The sequence below is a fragment of the Gossypium hirsutum genome, chromosome D09 (assembly GCF_007990345.1).
Source record: "Gossypium hirsutum isolate 1008001.06 chromosome D09, Gossypium_hirsutum_v2.1, whole genome shotgun sequence".
NCBI classification, from domain to species: domain Eukaryota; kingdom Viridiplantae; phylum Streptophyta; class Magnoliopsida; order Malvales; family Malvaceae; genus Gossypium; species Gossypium hirsutum.
In genome coordinates this window covers 14782311-14801699 of record NC_053445.1, presented here as the reverse complement: position 1 = coordinate 14801699, position 19389 = coordinate 14782311, and positions in this window count along the sequence as shown.

Sequence of the window (19389 nt, the reverse complement as noted above, 5' to 3'; positions counted from 1 at the left end):
GGTTAAAAACCCAGGAAATACTTGTGATATGGAGAGGTCCAAAAGCCCCTAATGTTAATAAGGTGGACGACAAATCGTAGTATTATTACTAGGGTTGTCGACCCCTATACTCCTAGATAGACTAGGAGTTCGTTTTTCTAGTTGAAATTCAACAAGGGTTGTTGCCCTCTATACCGTTATAATTCAACAAGGGTTCTACTTCCTCTCCCTATAAATAGATTACACCTATATTGTTATTTAAACAACTTTAAGCTATGGTTACTCTATCAAAAAATAGATAGAATTTATTCTCAACTATTAAATCTATTTTTTGGAATAACAACTTATGTTGGTTTCTATTTGAGAAAAGATTTTTCATTTTCACACTTAAACAAAGAAAACTATTTCTAATTTTCTGTTTTTATTCGGATCGTTCGATCCGACACTCAAAGCAGTTCATGGTATGAGAATAACGATAAAGGTCATTTGGTTGAAAGCTAGGAATGATAAGGATTCGTTCATCCAAAAACAAGGGTGCAAATTTGGTTTAGGATTTATTGCTATAAATATCACAACTCGAATCGGTTTTCAAAATATCAATTTTTCGCTGTGCAAGAAAACCGTTTTTGGATTAGATTTTTTCCAACAATTAGCATGAGAGTGCGAGGTTGTGCTCTGTTTATAGTATAAACCGAGACCAAAATTCACTCTCTTCTTCATGTATGATTATATTTGATAAGATGTGACATTATTGTAATTGTATGCATGTTTAGGGAATGTACGCAAATGAATGTATGATATTATTTTATTATTATGTATGCCAAAGTTGTGATTCTTAGAAAAATAAATGTAATTTATTATTTTATAGAGCATGTATACTTTAGATCATGGGCTATCATCTTCATGCAGAGTTTTATTTTATTATTTATTTTAGAATAAAATATGTGAGTCGGGAAGGGACATAGGAATTTTGAAATATTTTTCCGGAAGGAACCCAGAGAACCGAGAAACATATAGGCCGATCGAGACAATGCAAATCCGACCTAGCCAAACTGAAGGCTAATGGTGGTTCAGTGGTGATGATCGATGGAAAGGCCTGTTAGCGGTGGCCGACAGTGGTGTCCGGCGATGGCCAGAGGTGGCCAATGGTGGTCTGGCAGTGGTCGTGATGACAGTGACACGACAACGATGGGAAATAGGCAGCGATGCTAGAAACATAAACTGGTACCGCAACAAAAGTCCGTGGTGGCAAAATTAAAGACCCAAAGTATGTTTTAGGTGAATTTTGTAATTTTTCAATTTTTATTTTTCTACGATGGAATCATGGAAACTTTTGCTAGTTAAAGTCATTTAAATTTTATGTTTTTATTTATGAGATAAGCATGATGATATTTATATTGCTGCGAATGTATGTTCATGCATATGTATGATAAGGATGCCATATAGTTTAGGAAAGAATGTCACATTTTCTTGTCATGTATATACTGATCATTCATGATTGAAATCAAACATTAAAAACCTTGCATGTTTTAAAAAGATTGATTGGAAGAAGGTCCTTAATCAAGACCTACTACCTCCATCAATAGACTCTTGTGATGGTATGGCAATTTAACTACCCCATGGTAGGATTGTCATGTGTGCCTAAGTGAAGAGATTTCCTCAAAGTAAGTAGAACCCGATTGTGATCGTATGATAGTTGGATTGGCCTTCGTGGTAGGTACTATCATTCGATATTTCAAGAAGTTTTGTCTTCAAAGAGGACACTAGTCACAACATGCTACTTGGTGAGATTATCCCAAGATGACTCATTTGTGGTGCATGATGCGATAGGTGTTGAGTTTATGGTTATACACTTAAGATATTCTAATTAAGTAACTTCCCACGGAGCTCTACTTAAGTTAGAATGATGGCCAAACATTACACGATTATTAGCACGTGTGAATGCCTAAGGAATTAGGTTCATGTACTAATTGATGGTAATCCATGTTCTTACTAGTTCATTATGATCACCCCATAGTGGCTTGATTTATTGGGTGTAGGAATTATCGTTGCAATGACTTACAACTATTTTCAAGGTTTAATGTAAAACCCATGTATCGTCTTAATGCATATCATAATTTTGCAAAATTTTTTGAAACATTTGCTTAATACAAAGATATTAATGAATGAAATTTTTGTTTTTAGTTCAAAAATGACACCTACTCCCTTATTAAACATACTCATTAATAACAAATTGAACGAAAAGAACTATAAGGAATGGAAAAGGAACCTGATATTATCCTAAGCTATGAGAACCTTGAAATAGTTCTTGATAATAAGTTCCCTCCGACAACTCAAGCTGAGGCTAGAAAATGCTAGGAGGAGTCTGATGATATAACTTATTGCTATATGCTGGTAAGCATGACCAACACCCTTTATAAGTAATTGGAGAGTTATAAGACTACCAAAGCGATTATAGAAAAACTAAAATACATGTTTTGAGGCTAAGCTACCTTGGATTGATAGGTTTCTATTACTAGTTTGATGAATGCCCAACAAAATTTTGACACTCTGGTAAAAGACTATATGATTACTATTATGGAATACTTTGCTGAAGAACACTCAGATTGAGATGGTGTTCAAAAGTTTGTCCAAGGATTTTGTAGGCTTTCGAGCCACGTATAAACTTAGGAATAATCCCCTAATGCTTACATAACTCATAAAGAAGTTACAATCCAATGAGTTGATGTTAAATGGCAGTCAGCTGGTCTTAAGAGTAGAAGTAAACATAGTTTTTGCTTCTTCCTCAAAAAAGAAGTGAAAACAACCTTACACGACCCATTCGTCAGATTCAGGTATGCAACATCACATCTAAACTGGGCCAAAATACATATTTAAACATTACCATCTTTCAAACTGGATTGTAATACTTATTTAATTAAAGAAAGAAATTTTACAATAATAGCACAAACCTTTAAATAATTGTTCACTATTTCAACTTTAAAGTTTAGGGAAACTCTCTAACTACAACTTTCGTTCCCTAAGCATTGTGTCTAAAGGAACTCCATTTCCTATGTGAATGACACCAGACCTATAGCAATCTTGAATACAGTGAAATTTTTCATAGTCCTTTCCTCGAGGCCCTTATCCCATGATTCCTATAATCACATGTTAAATCCTTGTAAGTTTGAATGGAATTTAGTGAGTTTCTTCACATACATTCACAATTTATAACTAAACCCCCAATTTGCTAAGGGTTTGAACTAAAAGGAAATGGAAACTCTACTTCATGTTTGTCTTAATGTTCATGTTACTTCTGATGTGGCGAACTCCGAGTCAATTTTTTTTATTTCTTTTATGGAGGAGGCTTACAATCAATACTTGGTCGAGTTTATGAACCCCTTGTATTTCCAACTGTGGGATCTAGTTAGTTTATCGTCCTTGAGGAGTCCCACCCTTCCTTTCTCAACTCGCGTTCTATATTCTTTCTCCTCTCTATTCTTTCCATACTTAATTGTCCTGATTTCATCTTACTTTATGATCACGCCACAGTTACGATGCATCATTAATATTTTTCCTTTGAGGTATGTCTACTCGTAAGGCCTAATAAAAACATCCACGTACATTGGCGTTCCTATCTGGGTTCATTCTTACTATTTCTACCCCTCCCTCAGGTTGTAATGTTGTTTAAATTACCTTCTTGTATTATGCCCTAATCATAGTATCTTATTTTTGGGATGAAACATACTTGTCTGTTTTGGATTGCTTTGGCCTACATTGCCCAGCAGACTGTCACTTAGGAAACCACCCAAATTCATGATTCCTCTCATATGTTAGTTCCTTACGGAACTAGCTATTTGGCTAATACATTCCCAATGGTTTTTCCATTAAGAGGAGTATTTTTCTCAGACATATTTTTCATATTGTGTATCCTTCTTTTTAAATGGGCTTTATCTGACCCTTCCTTTCATTATCGACTAACCTACATTCTCATGATAAACCATTAGCATGTAGGGTTTATCTGAGCGTCCTCTAGCGCCCTATTTTTTACTGATCATTAACTACAATCCTTGGTTATATCAACTTTCATTTGCCTTTACACCAGACACAACTAATGCATCGACTCCCGTGACTATTAATGTTGGGTTACTAACCAAGTGCTCTATTGACTTACACAACTTCTATTCTAGCAATTATTTTCCACTTTATATTTCCCTTTTATTTGTGGATTCCTTCGACCCCCTGGCTAACTAATGTATGCCCCTACTTCTATTTTCCTTCTAACCCATTTTCCTTTTTTGTAAAACTACCCATTATTGTCGTTCTGATTGACCACCCGTGCTTTCTGTCCCGACAAACTATTTTGTATTTGGTGTCCTAATTGACTCCACAAGTTTCCATAGCTGAGCTATGCTTTTACTTATCTAGTCCCATGTTTGATGTCCTGACGGGCTCCATTGGTTGTCATAGTCGAGCTATGGTCTTATAACTTGTACTCTTCGTGTTTATTGTCCAAGTGAAGTTTCTCATGTTTATTGTCTTCGTAGACTATCTATGATGCCATAACGTCTTTAAACTATGATTTTACAAAATATAACCCAGTTTTTACCGACTCAGCAGACTACCAAAGGATTGCAAAGTGTCTTTCAGCTATGGTCTTAGTCCTACTTACCATTCTAGCACGGTTTCATATGATGTCATAGTGTCTTTTAGCTATGGTATTACTCATTTTAGGCTTATTGCCTCCAATCGAACTCATGGCCTCGACATGATCTTTCCACTTACTTCTCACGTTTCATTCCATCCATTCCTCCATTTCACCATTCCTAGACCTTGATGCTTGAACACTACAGTGTCCCCTCTGCAAGGCGCAGAGCTTCGCACATCACAAGTGCTCACAACAACACCTTGTGATGAAATCTAATAGAATCACCTAATTTCCCTTCCTAACTTCATCTATTCCTAGTGATGACCCATTTCTATATTTTGCATGCAACACATACATTTATGAAGAAACATTATGGAATCATGCATACTAGACTAGAATGGCGAATACTCAAAAACCCATGAAATATTAACATATTTATCATTCTAGAGGAGGAGTTCAAAAACTTACCTGAAGTTTCTTCGCCTTTTTCCCTTAGCTTAGCTTTCCCGAATGACGGAGCTCCTACTCTCTCGTGGCAGCTAAACATATAACCAAAATCATGAGTTAAGCTCAAAATCTTTAGTTTCAACTTAGTTCACTAGAAACATACAAAACCTTTAGAAAGATTCTTAAAGATCGTTAACTCTATTTTCTAAATCTTACATGTAAAGCAAGACTAAGAACCTTACCAGCTCACTGGATTCTCTACTCTTCCTATTTAAAACTCATGATCATCGCTCCATGAAGAGATTCCCTAACTATCTAATTTTTAAAGCTATCAAAGAAGAAGATGAGTAAGAGAAGAAAGAGAAATAGAAAAATGAGAAGAATTCCCTCTCGAAAAGTCATTTCTCCTTCTATATATAGCCCCCTCTCTCACGGTCTTCAACCCTTTAGGAACCATCCATTGATAATCATTTTGTCAACCACTAAAGGATCCGTTGGTTCTCATCCAACCTAACCAGATTTGAAGCTCAACTATGTCCAAACCAGCCTCTATATTTCTCAAAATTTTCAGTAGAGATTGTTACCTAACGATCTCTTTTAATTTAATCCCTAACTATCTAAATTCTTGGGTTTAAAGTAAACCAAGTGTGACATAGGCAGATTGGTAATATGTTATAAGTACAAACTAAGGTTATGTGATGTTTGAGCATTTTGTATTTACATAAATTGATAAGCTTTGTAAAGAACCAAGTTAATAACCTATTGTTTGAATTGCTTGTGAATGGTATTGTAATTTTTTGTTGATAGGTTAAATTTTCATGTATTGAAATTGGGTATAATGCACTTGGTATGTATTGCTTAAGTGAAAGTATAATAGTTGTGATTTGAGTGCCAAATAAGACATGTTGGTAGGGTTGATAGACGAAAGGTTGAATTGTAGCTTCTGGTATTTTTTTGAGCTAGTTATATGTAGATCAGAAAAGTACCTAAAGTACCATTTGCATTGATATTTGGTTGAGCATAAAAAGGTACTGAAATGTAGTTTTTTTGACCATCTGCGAAAAGGTACTGATACCATGGACTAAGGTATCGGTACTTTGCCAAATTATTGTGTTGTAAGAATAGGAAAAATGCCAAAATGGTATTGTTACCTAACAAGGGTATCGATACTTGTTCTGCAATATTTGAAAACTTTACAGTTTGATCCTATTTCAAGTTTGACTTAGAATTTGAGCTTCTATGCACTCGTATTAAACCTAAAATTATTGTATATTGGTTGAAATGAAGAAATTGATGATAGCTGAAGCAGTAAATTGGAAATAGGGCTGATAATGGAATGCTTGATATCAAAATTTGTTAAAATACTATTAATATTACTATAAGTATAATGAAATCTCTCTGTAGATTACATTGAATAGGGCATTTTTATTTTGAAATGTGAAGCTTGGTAACTACAAGTTACAATTATATGGTAAACATGTGCATATAGATATACATGTTTACTTAGGGTAGAATTGTTAATGCTAATATTACATACTGAAATTTTAGAATTACCAATGAGTGTTGTACTCAGCGTGTGATTTGTTTTCTCTGTGCGCAAGTTAGATTTAATTCAGGATTTTCTAGCATCGACCTTAGCTTTCAATCCACAATCCCAGTCTCAGTAGTGTTTATTTGTTTCCATCCTTATTTATATTTGGCATGTATCTAATAGGATAGGTTTTGCGACAATTAAATGATGTTCTAATTAAATGTTGTATTCTATATTCTAGTTGAAATATATATAGGGTTAATATGCATATGTATAAAATGTATGAAAATTATAATTCTCATAGTTGATAAATGTATGAGATATATGTTGGAACATTTTCAAATATTTATAGTATCCCAATAACTATAAATGAATGGGTGTAATTAATCAAAAGATAAATCTTTTGGTCATTGGTCAAAAGTTATATCATTTGATTTTTTAAAAAAGGAATTATAATTATTCAAAAAATATTATTTGAATAGTTACAAAATTAAATGAATAATTATTATTATTTATTTATTCATAAAGACACCTATTGAAAGATGTCTCTATGAAGAGACAAGAAAATTCCTATAAATAGGAATGATTTTTCATTTGGAAACATATCAACAAATTCTAATATTATTTCTTCTCTTCCTTCATTTTATAATATTATTAGATTATTCTATAAAGTATTACTGCAGAAATCCTTTGTAGAAATTCAGTTTTTGTTATACATTACTCAGTGCATAGTGGACTATTCTCGTCAGTGCAAAACGCAAATAGTTATTGGCTTCATTGTATCCTCGAGGTTAATTTGCTTGGAACTCATTTGCACATTGAAGATAAGTGGAGGCGGATATAACCTCAAAGATAGTGCCTTGATACACGCCTTGGAGCCTTGTCCTATTTCTTCTTTTCTTTTCGAGTTCTGATCATGTGTTCGAGATTTTTCCTTACCGGAGTTTTGTACTAACAATTTTAAGGTTATATTACATGATGACTTCCACAACACATGAAAGCGGAACTCTAAGGGAGTTGGCTTCCAACTTTGTTAAACTTGATCGGTTTGATGGTGGCAATTTTCGACGATGGCAGAAAAAGATGCACTTCTTATTATCAACTTTGAAGATTGCTTATGTTTTGGATACTCCAAGACCTGAAGAGAATGAAAATGAATCTATTGCTGCAACCTGAGAAAGACAAAATGGGACAATGCTGACTACATGTGCATCGGCTATATATTGAATGGTTTATCTGATGTTTGTTCGACACCTACCAAAACGAGGTCACTGCTAAAGAATTATGGGATAAATTGGAGGCAAGATACATGACCGAAGATGTTACAAGTAAGAAATTTCTTGTCAGTTGTTTTAATAATTATCAAATGGTTGATGGTCGTTCTGTTATGGAACAATTTCGTGATATTGAAAAGATGTTGAATCAATTTAAGCAATATGATATGAAAATGGATGAAATGATTGTGGTATCCTCCATAATAGACAAACTTCCTCTATCTTGGAAAGACTTTGAAAGAAGTCTAAAACATAAGAAAATGGAAATATCTCTTAGGGCTTTGGCAAATCATCTTCGTATTGAAGAAGAGTATCGAAAACAAGATCAGAACCTAAATTCTTAAAATGCCAAAGTACATGTTACGGAGGAAGTACAGACTACTAAACCATTCAAGAGAAAGATCAAACAGACTAATAGAGCACTTAAGTTCAAAAAGAAACAAAATGGCTCATGCTATCATTATGGAAAGCCGGGACATTTCAAGAATGAATGTCGATTTTTAAAGAAGAAATCATCTTATAAGGCTGATAATAACGAAAAGTTCGTTGCAATGATATCTGAAATTAATATGGCACAAGATGATAATACATGGTGGATTGATACAGGAGCAACCAAACATGTGTGCAAAGACAAAAGCATGTTCACAAAGTTCATACAATGTGAAAATGACAATGTCTTGTACATGAGAAATTCTTCCACCACAGCAATTAAAGGCAAAGGGTCTGTTGAAATACAATTCACTTCTTGAAAGGTTTTAACCTTAAATGATGTATATTATGTACCAGAAGTTAGGAAGAATTTAGTGTCTGGAAGTCTGTTGAATAAGTTTGGTTTCAAACTTGTTTTTGAGGCAGATAAGTTTATTTTGTCTAAGGGAGGAATTTTTGTGGGGAAAGGGTATATGTATGAAAGCATGTTTAAACTCAATATTATTAATAAGAATAAAAATACTATTTCTGCTTATATGGTTGAATCTTTTTGTTTGTGGCATTATAGATTAGGTCATTTGAATTATAGAAAATTGAATGACATGTATAAATTAGATTTAATTCTTGTTTTAATAATAATATTGAAAAATGCAATACCTGTATGTTGACTAAAATTACAAGAAATCATTTCCCTAAGGTTAAAAGGAAAACAAAATTGCTTGATTTGATACATAGTGATTTATGTGACTTGCATAATACTCCTACATTAGGTGGAAAGAAATATTTTGTTACTTTTATTGATGATTGTTCTAGATATTGTTATGTATATTTATTGCATTCAAAAGATGAAGCGCTTGATAAATTTAAAGTTTATAAATCTGAAGTTGAACTTCAGTGTGAATCATTTATCAAGTGCTTAAGATCGGATAGAGGTGGAGAATACTATAATCCAAGTTATTTTGAACTCACTGGAATTGTTCATCAAGTTTCAGCCCCTTACACACTACAACAAAATGGTGTAGCTGAAAGAAAAAATAGAGTCTTGACTGAAATGGTAAATTCAATGTTATCATATTCAGGTCTTGGACAAGGTTTTTGGGGAGAAGATGTTCTAACAGCTTGTCATATATTGAATAGAGTTCCTAATAAGGAAACTAAAATAACCCCCTATGAACAATGGAAGACAATGAAACCAAACCTTAATTATTTGAAGGTTTGGGGTTGTAGAGCTATTGTAAAAGTTCCAACACCTAAACGTAAAAAGTTAGGTGAAAGAGGAATTGAATGCATATTTATAGATTATGCACATAATAGCAAGGCATGTAGGTTCATGGTAATTGAACCAAATGATTCAATTTCAATTAATACTATTATTGAATCAAGAGATGCTAATTTTGATGAAAATAGATTTAATTCTATATCAAGACAATTACAACCACAACAATTGATCCATTCTTCAAATGAGAATGAGATTCCATTGAAACAAATTGATAATAATGATGAATCTTGTCAAGAATTAAAAAGAAGTAAGAGGATTAAAAAGGTCAAAGATTTTGGACCAGATTTCATTATGTTTCTTGTAGAAGGAAAATGTGAAAGTATATGCAATAAAATACCTTATTGTTATAATACTGAATCTGATCCTATTACATTTGAAGAGACAGTGAAATCTCAAGACTCTGCTTTTTGGAAAGAAGCAATAAATGATGAGATGGATTCAATAATGGGAAATCAATCTTGGATCTTAGTTGATCTTCCACCAGGTTCCAAACCAATAGGTTGTAAATGGATCTTCAAAAAGAAAATAAAGGTCGATGGAACCATTGATAAATTTAAAGCAAGGTTGGTAGCAAAAGGTTTTAAACAAAGACAAGGTATTGATTACTTTGATACCTATGCTCCAGTAGCAAGAATTGCTACAATTAGACTATTAATATCACTTACCTCTATATATAATTTGGTTGTTCACCAAATGGATGTTAAAACTGCATTTTTAAATGGTGAATTGGAAGAGGAAGTGTACATGGAGCAACCGGAAGGATTTGTTGTTCCAGGACAAGAACATAAGGTATGTAAGCTTGTTAAATCTTTATATGGGCTTAAACAAGCACCAAAACAATGGCACCAAAAGTTTGACAAGGTTGTTTTAGCTAATGGCTATAAAATAAATGAATCCGATAAGTGCATATATAGCAAATTTGATAATGGAAAGGGTGTCATAATTTGCTTATATGTAGATGACATGCTCATTTTTGGCACGGATTTGGAACAGATAGAAAACACAAAGAAATTCTTGTTAAACAATTTTGCTATGAAGGATATGGGTATAGCAGATGTTATTCTTGAGATTAAAATAACCCGAGATGAAAGCACTATAGCTTTATCACAATCACATTACATTGAAAATGTGCTTAAAAAGTTTGATCTTTTCAACTGTATACCAGCATCTACACCCATGGATCCTCAATTAAAATTAGTATCTAATGCTGGTAGGAAAATTGGTCAATTGAAATATGCAAGTCTAATTGGTTGTCTTATGTATATAATGACTTGTATAAGACCATATATTACATATGCTATTGGAAAATTGAGTAGGTACACAAGTAATCTAAGTAGTTTGCATTGGTAAGCTTTGAATAGAGTACTTAGGTACTTAAAGAAAACTACTTACTATGGATTGTGTTATAATGGATATCCTTCAGTTTTAGAAGGGTATTCGGATGCTAGTTGGATTACAAGTTTGGAAGATCATGCATCTACTAGTGGATGGATCTTCATTCTTGGTGGAGGAGTCATTTCTTGGGGTTCCAAGAAACAAACATGTATTACTGATTCCACCATGGCAGCAGAATTTATTGCATTAGCCGCTGCATCTAAAGAAGCAGAATGGTTAAGAAATTTGCTGTATGATGTACCTTTATGGCCTAAGCCAATTTCACCTATTTATATCCGTTGTGATAGTGAGGCTACTCTAGCAAAGGCATATAGCCAAGTATATAATGGAAAGTCTAGACACATTGGATTAAGATATAGTTATGTCCAATAATTAATCTTTGATGGAGTGATCACTATTAATTATGTGAGGTCAAGTTAAAATTTGGCAGATCCTTTGACAAAAAGTCTTGCTAGAGATGCAGTAAAAAGGACCTCAAAAGGGATGGGACTCAAGCCTATTAATTAGAGTCACTCATGATGGAAACTCGACTCAACACTTGGTATAACGTCAAGTCTTGAGTTCAATGAGATAAAGTACATCATTAGTATGTGACTGTTAGCACTATAAATAAATTCATCCTAAGATTAAAGTGCTAGGTACCCGTAATGATAATGGAAGGATGAGTAATATACTCTTAATGGACCCATAACATAAATATGTTAGAGTGTTATAATTATGGGAACACTTTTGATGGGATCTACCTATGTGAGTGGAAGTGTGGTCGCTTCTAGGAGCTTAAGGGCTTGGCTCTGACAGCACTCATGAAAAGAGGACATAGACACATGGCCATAATAGTGTCCCTAGATACTATGCATTGACTGATGTTGAAATCATTGTGTGAGATGTGTTCAGTTAATCAAATGGAATAGTTGGTTCAAAGCTTAGTCTACCTTGCAATTTCGATTAACTTTAACATGTTTTTCACTAAGTGAAGGTTCAATCGTAAGACACCTTTATCTATGCAAATTAATTTCCAAGAATATCAAAATCTAAATATTTTGAAAATGGGGGGAGATTGTTGGAACATTTTTAAATATTTATAGTATCCCAATAACTATAAATGAATGGGTGTAATTAATCAAAAGATAAATCTTTTGGTCATTGGTCAAAAGTTATATCATTTGATTTTTTTAAAAAGAATTATAATTATTCAAAAAATATTATTTGAATAGTTACAAAATTAAATGAATAATTATTATTATTTATTTTTTCATAAAGACACCTATTGAAAGATGTCTCTATGAAGAGACAAGAAAATTCCTATAAATAGGGGAAACATATCAACAAATTCTAATATTATTTCTTCTCTTCCTTCATTTTATAATATTATTAGATTATTCTATAAAGTATTACTGTAGAAATATTTTGTAGAAATTCAGTTTTTGTTATACATTACTCAGTGCATAGTGGACTATTCTCGTCAGTGCAAAACGCAAATAGTCATTGGCTTCATTGTATCCTCGAGGTTAATTTGCTTGGAACTCATTTGCACACTGAAGATAAGTGGGGGCAAATATAACCTTAAAGATAGTGCCTTGATACACGCCTTGGAGCCTTGTCCTATTTCTTCTTTTCTTTTCGAGTTCTGATCATGTGTTCGAGATTTTTCCTTACCGGAGTTTTGTACTAACAATATATAATGACACCTATATTCAATTGATTTTATTATAAATGAACTGTATAATTAAATTATGATTTAATTGTAGTTGCTCCAACAACGAATGTGACACTATAGCTCAGACCCGACGATCGGGTCTAGTATAGGGTGTTACAAAGCTCTCCCTAAAGACATATTATTACAAAAGCAACAACTTAATGTTCATCCAATGACATAGTCATAAGTGTGTTACCCTTATAAGATATCCTTGATCTCTGTAGGATAATATTCGTTCTCTCTATATGATCCTATTTTTTATTATCGTAACTACATCTTCCTTCATGAAAAGTCAATTACTATCGAATAGTAATTAAGTCATTCATCACAAAGATGAAAGACCCATGACCATGTTTACTTTTGATCAACTATGTAATGCCAATGAGAGAATATCACTTACCCATGTCTCGGGCTATGAATCCCACTATTGTGAATGACGATTTGTACTGTAGAAGTCATACACCCAATACACCAGCTTTTGATTCCTTATTTATTCAAACTTAGGCTTTTACTTACATCAAAGTGTACGAGTCACACATACATAGTTTGTCATCCATTCAGGATTTAGGTATGCCACACTATGAACATCACAAGTGAATAAATCCATAAATGCATTCAAGATCTATTCTACTTGAGTCTTATCCAATGTACTATCAGTCCAGTCGGTCACATCTATGTCTCTATCTTTTGGGAGTCATCCGCTCCAATGCCTAAGACAAGGCATCTCCCTAATTGGGCTTGATATATGACATATTAGTGTTTCAATTGGTTTGCTGATTTTTTATTAGACTAAGGACATGTTTAGGTTCGTCTACTAATACAAGTTGTCTTTTCATATTACGATCCATGTAATACCGCTTAGTATTAGTTAAACATTAGACAACAAGTGAGCAACATTCCTTCCATTTTTCTTTGTTTGCAAAAACCATGTGAGGACAATATACAAAGTATTAATGTAATTCATGAATATTTTTATTAACCAATATATTAAAAAAATTACAAGTGTACTTAGACGAAAATACTACACTTAGGGCACTAGATCCAACACATAACTCGGACTCGACGATCGGATCGGGTATGGGACGCTATAGTATGCATCATTCCTATACTACTTGATACTTCTTTGTTGGGTAGAATTACATGTGGCCCACAAAAGTAAACCATTGCTTATATAGCCCAGAGACGCGAAAATTACCATTTTGGATAAGTTTCCCATATATGCTCCACTAAACTCATTTGTCCCAAAGCTCAAACCATGGTGCATGCTTCGTCGGCTTATGCTTGTCTTACCCTTTTAGATCTATCTTTTGGAGTTGCTCGATATTTTTTGCTTAGCAAAAATTTCTTGATAGAACTTGAATTAGTATTTCACTCGATCAAGGTGCTGCCAGTCCATGATGTGGAAACAAATGATGGGCACTCGCACCTTAAAAATTACATATTGCTCGAAAGTAACATTTGATATAATGTCAAACACCACATTGTCCTGGTATGACATCCACGAAAAATGAAAAAAAATAAAAAAATACATTTATATTCATTAATAAGAATATTGGATTTCATTGAATGCAAATATAATATCAACTAACCTCTTCATTAGTTTATTATTCGATTTCTTACCATATCCATATCCAGTCCGTCTTATAGGACTATGGTCCAAGTGAACCATACATCTGCTTCAATATTCAATGCAATAGGAGATATTAGGTATTTGTACTAAAACACATTTTAAAATAATATAGGATACAATATTTTGACCTTCTAATTGGTGGGAACTAGAGATGAGCACTAACCATTGCATCATTATTCATGCCAATGTTTATAGAAGTAGGCTACAACCATTTGTTTTGTCTGTTGGTTCACAGGTCGCCATGAAGAGCCATATGCAAATATGCTAGAGTTGCAACACTTCAACTAAATTTACCAGTTGCCTTACAATCCACCAATAAAGGAAGATACATTAAATGGACCTTGTTGCTAGACATGTTTAAAAACAACATTCCTCCCAACATCAAAAGCATCCAAGCTCTAGCTTATTGACCCATCTCCTTAAAAATTGCATGAAGTGGAGGGATCTGTGTGACAAGCCTCTCCAACCATGTGCACTTCTAGTCTCTCCTTAAACGAGATGGCACCCAACAATTGATGGCACTCATACTCTGGATCAACATTATCGAGTTTGATTATTGCATGCTCCTAAATTAGAAGGTCGATTATTAAAGCATCATTTTCAAGCTTAATAGTTGCTTCCCTGTATAACACAATAGAATGTATGCATTCCTAGCCTCCATGTTTCCAACAATATAGCAATTCACTCAGGAATCCAATCGAACTTTGCCATCATAGATGGAACATATAAACGAGCATTCTTTAAGTGCTCTACAATATGTCTATCAAGCTCTAGAAAATATAATTTTTTTTTCTAGCATGAACAACACAATCATCCCACTATTAGAAAAATCACAAAATAATAGTATTAAATTTCAAGAAAATCTTAAAGAGATGTCAACAAAACTATAAAAAAAAATGAATTTGAAATTTCACCATGTTGATGACGTAGTTGGCAATGCGTTCTTCTTGAAACCTTAGTCATGTTAGTTTTCCACATAAAATAAGAATAAAATAACAAGTTTTCTGGATAGTTTGAGAGTTTGAGTCTGAGAGAATTTGAGGTGGAAAGAAAAGGAAAGAGGTGAGATATTTATAAAGTGGAAGTCCCATGGTTGATGACTTTCATTGTATTTAATATGTTAGTTGAGTCAATTGCCAAATGAATTCTCAAACCAAACTACTAAGCTTTGAACTCGACTCACATAAGTGTCGAGTTATTATTGATTGCACTTTATAAGACTTCCCTCCTACCATGCATGACCTAAACTCTTATGGTGATTTAACATGTACCATTAGCTCAACACCCATAAATGATTTAACATGCATAACCTAAACAATATAGACGTCCGAGTACCCTAAACAAACTATTCTAAGAAAACGACTTTCCCCGTATATATATTTAATAAATAAAAATTCTATAATATCAAATTTTAAAAAATGAAACCTCCTGCGCAACATCTTAAACGAATATTTGAAATAGCATATAAAGTATAGCACGTTATAAAATTAATATAACTATGAATATGTTAAATTTGTATAATATGAAATTATTACTATATCAGAGTTTAAAATATATAATACTATATGGTTATGATACGTGAAAATATATAATATTTTCAGGTATATAAATACTTTATACAAACAATTTATATTTAATACTTTCACACAAAAATATAATACAAATGAATAAATTAATGTAACATAATCTTCAATATTTACAATTTTTTATCAATTTGATATTTTTTAGTTAAATTTGATTCTTCATCTTAAAAAAAATGAATTAATCACTTTTTTTTAGCAAAAATGATAACTAAAATAATAATTTGTATCATTGTTGAGGTGACATATAAAATAAATAATTCAAAAATTTAAAAAAAATTAAAATTTAAGATTAAAATTTTAAAAAATAAAAAAAAATTATAATGTAGTACACGTGGATTGTCATACAAGTTGTCATGTTTAAAAATTTAACATTTTAATTAGTATTCTTCTTAAAAAAAATCATTTCGACTTCTTTTCAAGAAGTTGACGGTCAAATTTAACTCTTTCTAAAAGGATGATGGTCAAATTTAACTCAGAAAATAATAAGGACCAAGTTTACAAAAAAATATAAACGTTAAAAACTAAATTTGACATTCTATCATAAATAAAATATTCAAAATTTTTGAAAGATTCAAAATTGAATTCATATAATTTATTTGATATTCAATTTCTTTTATAATATGCTTATTATTAAACATAAAAATAATTTGAATATAAAATATTGAAGTGCATTATTCTCCTATTTAAAGGTTAGCGATAAATTATAAGTAGTTCTAGGTATTATATCAAATATATATATGGTAGGAACCTATAATAATAAAATTAATGTAAAAAAATTCTTAAAAATATCAAATAAATAATTTCAAATATCCAATTTTTGATACTATTTTTATCCATAATTCCAAACAAAAAAATGTCCACCAGTTCAGTTTCAATATATTCTTTTCTATATAATCAAGCTCTGATTTTATTGAAAATGCGTTGCTTTCGGCTTTAGGGATAAGATGCTGAATTTTTTTAATTTAAGAGATCAAACTTGCCGATCTCAAGGGTCCGAAAAGATAAGATATGGACTTATAAAAGGTTGCTAGGTTATAGGCCCTACCTTATTCATGTAGACTTACCTCAGCTATGAGCTGTTAATTACTTAGGTACCATTAATGGGAAAAACTAGCTTAGTTTACCCCAAAGCACAGTCGAGTATAATAGATTAAGGTTTCATTTAGATTTAAAACTCAAAGGACACATTTGGAGGTAAAAGTAACTTAGAGGTTTTTATATTATTAATTGAATTATATTTTGTTGTTGTTTTTATTAAAGTATAAGTAAATTAATTATATATTCAATTAAAGAATAAATTAATTTTTTTATTAAAAATTATTTAATTTTACAGTTAAAATTTAATTATTGTATTATACATCAACATGAGATATATATAACACGTCACATGTCACTCTCTATTAATTTTATCAACCACACTAATAAAAATAAATAAAATTTTTAATAAAAAAATATCTATGCTCGTGGAATATTTTTTTTTCAATTCTAACCCTTTTTTCCTTTTTGGTTTTTTATCGTCATTGTTTATGGCTGATAAAAAGATGAAATGGCATCATGTGAGACTCACGTGATACAAGAAAATGCCGTTCATTATTGGTCACGCACTCAGCAATAGTCATTTGTACCAGGTTCAATTTTGAATCACTCAGTTTTTTTTTTTAATTGAAATATAAGACAACCAGAAAGACATCGCATATCGAAGTTGTAAGAAGACAACTAATATAAAAAACATATATCCCTAATTCATGAATATATCATTAGATTACAAATTTTAAACATCCCTTAACATTATTGAAGTAAGCTGAGATATTCACTATGATCTGGAAAAATTGATCCATGCTTTAAAATACCAATTCATTCCGATTTAAATCTGAAAACAAAGATTGAATCCAAAATTTTAAAAAATAATTTAAATTCAAATTAACTTGAATATAAATCTAAAATGATTTAAATTTTAAATTAAGTTTAATTTTTGTTGATAAAAAGTGTTGAAAACCATTAGAGAAGATTACTGAAGTTTTGGGAGTTATGATGGAACTTAGATCTAGGTTATGTTTGTTTGACTCAAAATAACTTCTGTAAAATTATTTACTTTTTTAAAAAAATTAATTTTTTTTGTATTTAGATAAATTTGTACAAAATATTTTTTATTGTTTGACAAATTTCTTAAAAAATATTTTATAAAAATTATTTTCAAAACAAACATACATTTTTTATTTTATTTTTTCATTATTTAATTGGGTTAATTGATATCAATGTGAACTTATTAATCATATGCCATAACTCTTCTCTACTTTTTGCTTAATATAGAAAATGCTAAGAGAATAGCAATGCTTGCTTCTGTATGAATTCGACTCAAATGAGATTATATATTGTACTATTGAGATTTGAGATGATAATGCAGCTGTGCTCAAAATGATATTCACAAAATACATCCTTTTTTAAACTTTCTATGCAAACTGTACAATACTCGAATATTATAAAAGACTGATAAAAGAAGAAACATAGAGAGAGAGAAAGGTTCAGCTCCACTATCTATTACTTCATGGAAAGATCATCCATGATGCTTTTACAAGTAATGAATTTCCAATGTTACTACTTTTCTTTAATATTTATGCCTTCTAATCAACAATTTTCTTTGGGGTTACAACTGCATTGATTGCACCAAGTTTCTTAACTTTTCCCACAACAATCTCAATATTTCAAAAAACAAAAACAAACACAAATAGAGAATTAGAAATATGAACAATAAGGACTTGTCAATTAGGATTCTATACAAGCAATGCAACTAATTAACCTTAGCTTTCTTGATCAAACAACGCTTTTCAATCCTCCTGGGTGTTAAGTATAGTGTAATAGCCTATTTTTCAGTGGTGTCAGAAACAGTGATTTCGAGATCATAAATCCAACGAGTGAGTTCGTAAATATTATTAATATATTAAATTTTGATTTGATAATTTTTGTTAATCGGACGAATAGTTAAGTTTAAGTGGTTTGTCCCTAAAGTTAAGTGGTTTTGAAAAATGATGTATCGGGACCTCGTTTCTATAAACCGAGCCCATAAATATTTTTATTAAATATTTATGGAGTTACTATATAGGTGTATTTAATTTTGGTCCAAAAATTTTGATTTTTGATAGGTTAATTAAGAAAAAAAGACTAAATCGTAAAAGATGCAAAAGTTACTCATTATTGATTTTTATTAATTAAATAGCTTAAGTGGTTAAAGTGGAAGGATTAACATGGTAATTAAAGCATAATAATTGTAATGGACGGTAGTGAATAAGATATAAACAAATTTTATATTATTTTTTATGTTAAAACATTAAAATAATAAAAAAAAGAAAAGTAAAAAACATAATTAATTGTTGTCATCTTCTCCAAAATCAAGTCATTTCCTTCACCCACTTCAAGCATGTATGTACAAGCCATTTGCACTCTTAACCAAGGCATCAAAACGTACCAAAACATGAATAAAATAACCAATTCAAATGACCAAATTTCATTAAACCAATATGC